The 7,700-nt window shown below is 42.6% G+C and overlaps 1 long non-coding RNA gene across 1 annotated transcript in view; it reads right to left on the bottom strand.

The window, feature by feature from the left end:
• Positions 1 to 3,997: 3,997 nt before the first annotated feature.
• LOC138211784 (uncharacterized) overlaps positions 3,998 to 7,700 on the bottom strand; it is a 37,696-nt gene continuing 33,993 nt past the window's right edge. The window contains exon 6 of the long non-coding RNA XR_011179354.1: positions 3,998 to 7,646. This is a non-coding gene — a long non-coding RNA (uncharacterized lncRNA). The remainder of the gene's footprint in view (positions 7,647 to 7,700) is intronic.

The raw sequence follows: 7,700 nt of genomic DNA, 5'->3' as shown, positions 1-7,700 counted from the left end.
AGTTTTATTTATTGCCTTCTGAGTCCTGATTGAGAATCAACAGTCTGAGAAGAAAGAGGAAACGTTATTTGATCGGGCTCCATTTCATGTCGAATTGACCTGTATCTAACATTATGGCCCTTTGGTGGCTCAAATAAAGCAGATTGGAGACTAGTTAAGAGCACATCAGAAGGCCTGTCGGCCCACAGTGACGTTTAATCATGATTCATCCACCTGTAGCTTTCACGCTTCTGTTGATTGACGATTCAGAAGTCAAAACGAGTGATTTGCAAAAAACTACCTCACTTCTTAAGTTTTCTTAATATATATGGACTATAATTTTGATAGTGTTTGTTGCATCTTAATGAAAGTGGAGAAAACCTATGAATTATTAACTAAAAGTAGCCTAAAACGTGCTTCCAGAAGCTCAATATTGACGTCAAAATCCTTCCGATGTTTTATTTTATTAATATACCTTTTAGTTTGGCTGATGACCATGTTACGCAGGAAAAAAATACAATTATAATAATTTCTTCCAAGCCGCACCTGTCATTTCTCGATGTAAAGAAATGTCTCTTTTTCACTTTAAAGCAGAAGAAAATAATGTCATAATTATGATTTAAAAAAAAAAAAACATTTAGAATTATTTGCGCTCGCAGAGGTTTTGATTTTTCATCACTCAGATGTTGTCCCGTTGAAGAAAATCCAGTTTGTGTTCCACTTTAGAACCTCGCGCTGTCTTTGATTTTGCTTAATATGAAATGATTTTGCGTCCTTGCGTCTGTTTGTGAGGAAGCAGATTAGACTTGGAAAGAAGAGTTTTAACATGTGCAGATAACCTCTTCAAAGAGGAGAACATTACAGCGGGTTATCACAGATTCTTATATTTCATGAATTTCATTCATGTTTTTTAAGGACATATAAACATGTCACCAGCCCCTTTATAAGGTCGAGTTAAAAGCTAATTGTTTCCAACAAACAAATAACATTACATCCTTTATAATTGCGGTATTAGTTTATCAGAAGTCATCAAGCTTTGCATCAAAGTTAGTTTTTCTAAATGGAGGAACAGTTTGTGAGTAAACTTGGATTTTCTAAATAGCAAAATCTACATCCAGGAGCCCTCCTCATTGTCCCTGATTAATGTACAATCGTACAGTTTTCCTGAGTATCCTGGAAACAGACTGTGCACAGATGGCTATTTTTTGCAAAGTTGTAATTATACAGCATTTCCTCTGTGTTTTCTGAAAGGGAGAATAAATGTCTCACTCCCTAGTCCTCTGAGCTATAGATACTCCTGTCCAACAATCAGGGGAAATCATGCAACTACTTCAAAGCAATATGCCTCTAGAGTCACTGGTGCAAAAACAAAGAACAATTTACATCACTTTTAAAAAAAAAAAAAAGTTTTATTATTATTAAAAGAATTAACAGTTTTGTGTGGGGATGTAGAATTTTTAGAGTTTCCCATGTGCAAGATGACGAGCAAAATAATGGATTTGACCTGATAGACTCACCTCTGCATGAGAAATATGGCAGCCAATTTATGAATCTGCTAATATCAGATTTAAAATTTTAAAGTTTACAGATGACGAGGAAGATGTGGAAAATGCAAGCTAAGCTTTACATTTAATAGACAACGAGGGATGATGAATAATTTCATATACATTTCATATACAGATGAAAGTGAGTATTCTGGTATGAAAGAGTGACATGAAGAAAGCGCATTTCCTGCTTTCCATATCAATGGATTCTTTATTTAAAGACAGGGTCATTTAATTCATTAGCGTAGTGAATAGTTATTTTTACATGTCTAATTTTACACTGTACAGTATGTCTACGGAGTTAATTGTGCCTAATAGTGTGTGTCCTGGAATGTGTGGGCTCGTCATAGTCGTCTTGTTGTCTGTGCCTCCGTGTGCCCGTGTGCCAATGCAAGTGTGTGCCCATATGTGGGTGTATGAGTGCTCCACTGTTACTGTGTGTGTGTGTGTGTGTGTGTGTGTGTGTGTGTGTGTGTGTGTGTGTGTGTGTGTGTGTGTGTGTGTGTGTGTGTGTGTGTGTGTGTGCGCGTGTGCCTATGTGTGTTGTATGCAGCCTATTAGTGGAGTTTAACCCCTGTGTTCAGGGAGTCACATCCCCTCAACACACCAGGCTCCATTCTTACTGCAGCACGTTAACATTTTACTCTCTTCCCTTCCCACCCACCCCGTTCACTTTTGTCCTAAGAGGGCAATTAAGGAAACAAACGTTTTCCCCAAGATAAGCTGGCTGCCAGCTTTGCATACTAATGCAATGCCAAGTGGTTACAAATAGTGAGTGCTCTAATTACCGGCACTATTTTCAATCAGAAATTGCTCAATTTCCCAGGATGAGGTCTCTATGGCGAGAGAAAAAAACACAACCTGACAGAAGCAAGAGACAATCATCTCTATGTGGAGTGTGGCTGATTTTGTCTGTGTGTTGATGTGCCCACATGTGTGCATGTATGTCGGTGCAAGTTCGTCGGCTTGTGTGCGCACAGACCCCGGCATGACCCATTCTATCGCTACTGCCCTTGACAAGTCAAGAAATGGATCCTGTCAGACTCGACAGCATTTAGCACCCCAATTATCCCCTTTCACAGCCTGGCTGCATTAATGTAAACCACACCAGGCAGTAGTTGCCACTCAGTGATGAGCACGATGTAGTGCTCCATCTCTGGGTGAGCAATTTGATGCAATTGTGTTGCTGTGTGATCATCAGTGCAAATCAGGGCCTGCTCATTTATTAAGCAATTTTTGTTGGGGAAAATTAGAAGGAAGGCTCTTTTAATTTGGCAGGAGATAGTAGTATCTCTAAAAGCAACAATAACGCATAATGAGGCTGACATCAAACCAATAAAAGGGAAGTGTGATTCAGCGGGATGCATCAGCTCATCAGGTAGGGGTCAGCTATTCTGGGAGGGCATGGCCGTCCTCATGTGGCAGTAGGGAGCAGTGGGCAGCGCAGACCAAAGTGACAAGGACTCACTCCCTGGATGTGAGAATGAGTCACTCCATAGGATGCGCACGCAGGACCCATCCGTTGGCCTTCGCTGACCTTTAGCTCTGACGGTGGCTAATGGAGTGCTGGCCCTCGATCAATGCACCCAGAGACTGGGCTCCCTGTCTCTGCCCTTTCACCAGGCCAGGAAGGGAAGGATGCTGCCAGAAGCCACGCCGCGGAGCCATCGACCCTGCCACTCTCCCATCCTGTGGGTGACAGCTGCACTGCCAATGAGCCTGGGGGACACCACGCTGCCCTGCCATGCAGGAAGGACAGCCAGCTACTCTGTTTCTGCGGTGACGGGAGGGAAAGTCACAAATGATCTGCTCGTGAATGTCACACCCATGTAAACAACCCCAGCAAACACTTTGATGTGGAGGAGATTTTAATACAGCGACCTGCACCACTGATGAAAACCTGCAAGAAGAAACTAAGTCGTCTGGAGATGCTGAAATATCTTTGGGTCAAAACTTTTTTCAGAAGCTCAATTTAAGTTTTTCCACTGCGATTATACTGAGTTGCCAAAAAGTAGTGCTAATAAGGATTGCAGTTTAAGCTACATGTTATATAAACACAAGAAAAGTTGCCACCCTTGCTTTGACAGCATTGTTTTAAAAATGGGTTCCATTAAATGTCTTGATGTTGAATACAATTGGCCCAAAAGCTGAGAACATAACCTTTTGTCTGTGAAAAAGAGAAGTTACATCAATAAATCCCAACTCCTACAAAACCCTCTGTCAAATGTTAGAAGTTGTGTTTGCAATTTAAATGTTTTTGGCATTCGTCGTGCCTTTAAAATGTTACCGGAGGGAATATATATTGTCATGCCGCACCATGTTGCTTAGTTATGCCTGATGTTGTGCTTGGTGGTGTGCTTTGTAACCCAGATGGCACACCACTGTATACCTTTTATCAGAACACCCCTTTTTATTTGTCAATAGACAGTGTTCGCATAAGAAAAGTGCAAAACAATATTTAGTATGAATTTTAATTGCGTAGACTTTCAAACACATTCAGAAAAATAGCAGATAAAACAATCATTCCATATGGGGAGGGGAAAAAGAGAACATCCAAGAGGTTTAGCACAGATTGTTCTTTTTATTATCATTAACAGTAATGTGATTCTGAAGCCCTCTGTGACCTCCTCACAGCAGCACTTTATCTCAGAAGTCATTCATTAGAACAAACAGAAGGCAGGCAGAAAGACAGGGAGAAAGAGCCATGGGGAGGCAGAGCATAGTGTAAAATAAATTAGATTGTTCTTGTTAGATGAACCACTTTGAGATGGTAAAAGAAAGCATGCATCAGAAATTCAAAAGGGTATCCAAAAGTGTAGTATTTGGAGATGAAGATGCCGCGTTGTGCCCGTTGATCCAGTTGTTGGGTTTGTGCTCTGTGTGTAATCACAGTCACACTTAATGTCCACTTTGGATTTTAAGACCCACAGGAAGCCTTGAAATATGGGTGTGAGCGGTGTATGTTTGGACTGAGATTGGGTTACACTGTTTCTGTTCAAGTTTCTGGGCTGATGCAGGCTGTGGTGAGACTAATCAGAAAGCTTCTTATGTCGTCTTCCTCTGATATAAATGGATTGTACAGTCTTTCCCCTCATGATTTGGCTCAGTGTTGACTGAATAAGATTTTTACACTGGAATGACAGTAAAGGCCACCTCTCTCAATGATGCCCCCATTTTCTGTAAGAGCAGTCAGTCGGCCTCTCTTCTTATCTGCGCCCCCTGGTGCTGCTGATCTCCCCAGGTCTGTGAAGGCCTGAGTGACCCAACTCTGAACATGCTATAGTGTGAATGTATACATACATACACACATGAGGATAAAACAGAAATGTGATACAGATTGGTCAGAGGCTCGAGGGGAGGGGGTTAACGGTGGGGGTGTGGGGGGGAGATGGGGGGGTGAAGAGAGCCGTGTGGATCCTTGGAGTGGTGTGACAGACTCCCCAGCCTCCTGGTAGGATTTGTTGGAATGTGAGAGAGGAGGATTTTAGCACCAGGCGAGCCACGCCAGAGTGCTGCAGACTTCATGCCATCTGTCTCAGCCTCCATCCTTTCTTTGCCAATCTCATCAGACCTTTATTTCCTCTCCCTCTTTCTCCTTCTCATCCCTGTTCACAAGAGTAGCGGACATACTGAGATCTGCTAATGTATTGGAGGGAAAAAAAAATGCCTGGGCTCAGTAAACGGATTCAAAAATCGCGATTGATTAATATGTATTCTTGGAGCTAATTGTCCGACAGCCCTGATGGAGATAAAAATGTGTGTTCGATAGCCCTGCCATTTGTTACTTGACCAACAGGGAGAGAGAGAGAGAGAGAGAGTTATTCATACCATAGCAGATCTGTTGATCAGTTAATAATGAAACATGTTTCAAGTGAGAGCCAAAAAGTTCCCTTAATTTAATGCTCCATTATAAACAAGCCGTTACCTTCATTAACTTGTGAAAATGTGGGAAAAATGTGCACATTGTAATATAATCTGATTAAAATATATGCAAATAATATTTGTTGTTGACGTGATTTTTTTTTTTGTCAGTGACTGAATTGAGAACATTTTATGGATGCACCACAGTACATGAAATGAAAACCTAGATTAGAGATGTAAATTCATTCCCTGCCAGACCATAAAAATCACCCAAACCGAAAATTACCAAATCCCCTCTATGTAGAGAGGTGTGCATTCTCAGGCCATAATTAAATCAAAAGCAGATTTTCACATCAAACGGTGGTGTGATTGTGTGGTGTTTGGGTGGGACTGATCTCTCACCCTGTCTCCGCATGTGGGCAGCAAGGGAGGAGGCTGGAGGAGATCACAGGGAGGAGCTGTACCGGCTCCATGTCCTTAACCTGTTCGTAGAAGGGCAACGGAGGGTGGAGGGGAATGGAAAGGAAATGTACCCTTCGTCCAAAATGGAACACCAGGTGGCAGGAAGTGGGCAGGAGGCCTTTGAAGCTGACCCCTGGTCGCTGCGATGGGATGGCCTCGTCGATTGATTCAGCCAGAGATGGCAGGGAGGGGAGCCAGGTGGCCCCAGAGGGCCCTCAGACCGCGCAGATCTATAATGGGCGAGGAGTAGAGCTCATCCCCATTGCTCCCAGGCATTTCACTGTGCACAAAGTCATCTGGCTTCATCCTAATAAGCAGGCAAATACTGAGAGCAGTTTGGTGTACAACAAACTCAACAGACACAATTTCCATACTGAAAGCTGTAGGGAGTGTCTCCCCTGCAGAATGCTGTCAAATCTGTATATAAAACATTACATAACTCTGAATTATGGTGGCATAGTACATCTGACAGATCAAATACATGCAGGTTGATAAACATCTACTGGAAATGTAGCTGATAGGGCATATTTAGGAAGAACCAGGGACAAATGAGTTAATTCAGTGTATTAATATATTTATTTTCTACAGAATAAAGCCACAGATGACTTGGCAACCTGTGCTGTAGAAGTTGTGGATGGACATGATAATTCACCAAACAACAGATACAAGATTTAACGCATCACACAAAGAGAAGAATCATCAAAAAGGGCACACAAACAAAAAGCAGAAAATTAAACCAGCAGATGTTTGTGTGCGTGTGTGGTGAGGTGCTAAGTGATCCAAACTGCCAGCATTACACTGAATTATCAGCAAATATACTGAACAGCCTTTGTATGTTTTAGGATACTTTTGCCAGGAACACTGCTGTAAAACATCCAGTTATGAAGCTGAAATAACTGAATCAGGCATCCTATTCACAGTGCTCAGCTCGGACAACATTAGAAGGACGCGGGCTGCTTTGTATTTTGGCCAGCTTTGGAGGAGGTGAGTGCTATCGGTGTCTACATGCTCATCCCTCTGTATTTCTGTGTTTACTGCACACAACATGCAAGCAAACACACATGTGCACACACACTTAAATTCACAAACAGAAACTCAAATCCATGCCCTCCCCTCCTCCTCCGTATCCCCCCGTTCCCGCCTCCCCGGGTGAGGAAATGAAAGCTAGGCACTCGGAGAGGATGGCTAGAAGAAATGAAGATGTGTCTGATTTCCTCAGCAACCAATGGCGTCGCAGCGCTCTGGACTCTCTGCCCTCTGATAGGTCTTTGTGGCTCTCTTCATCTCGAGGCCCATGTCACTCCCTCTAATCCCCCTCCCAAACACAAACAGGCCAATCCTGAGACAAAGCTCAGGGGCTCTGGGAGGGATGAACCAGCTGCGGCATGGAAAGAGTGAGGGATGTAGTTCAGGAGGAGAGAAAGGAGCACTAGAAGCTGATGGTGGTGTGAGAAGGAGCCAATGTGTTATTATTAATAAACCATTAAAAAAAAGTGAGCACATCAAAGCATACAGGGGGCTATGCTATCATACATGAAAGTAACGCACTATGGCTTAATGTTTCCTAAGGCATGTTATGGTGACGCTTCTTTGATTTGAAATGCATTGTGTGGAAAATGGATTTACAGGAGTGGGGAGAGAAAGCCTGGTGTGGGTTCAGACCATAATTTAAAACCTGACCTCATAGGCTCTTCAAAGTCTCCGTTAGCGCGGATATTTAGGGTGTCCTTACAGTATGTGAGAGACCAAAACCCACAGCTGCGTAAACAACACATAAACATACATATGTGTGGAGAAAACCTGCAAAAACAGAGAAGAAATTACTATCACAATGAAACCCTATATATATATCAT

This window comes from Embiotoca jacksoni, unplaced genomic scaffold, assembly GCF_022577435.1.
Source record: "Embiotoca jacksoni isolate LCO1_2020_lvr unplaced genomic scaffold, fEmbJac1.0.p SCAF_5, whole genome shotgun sequence".
NCBI lineage: Eukaryota > Metazoa > Chordata > Actinopteri > Embiotocidae > Embiotoca > Embiotoca jacksoni.
This window is presented reverse-complemented; position numbering and strand designations above follow the sequence as displayed.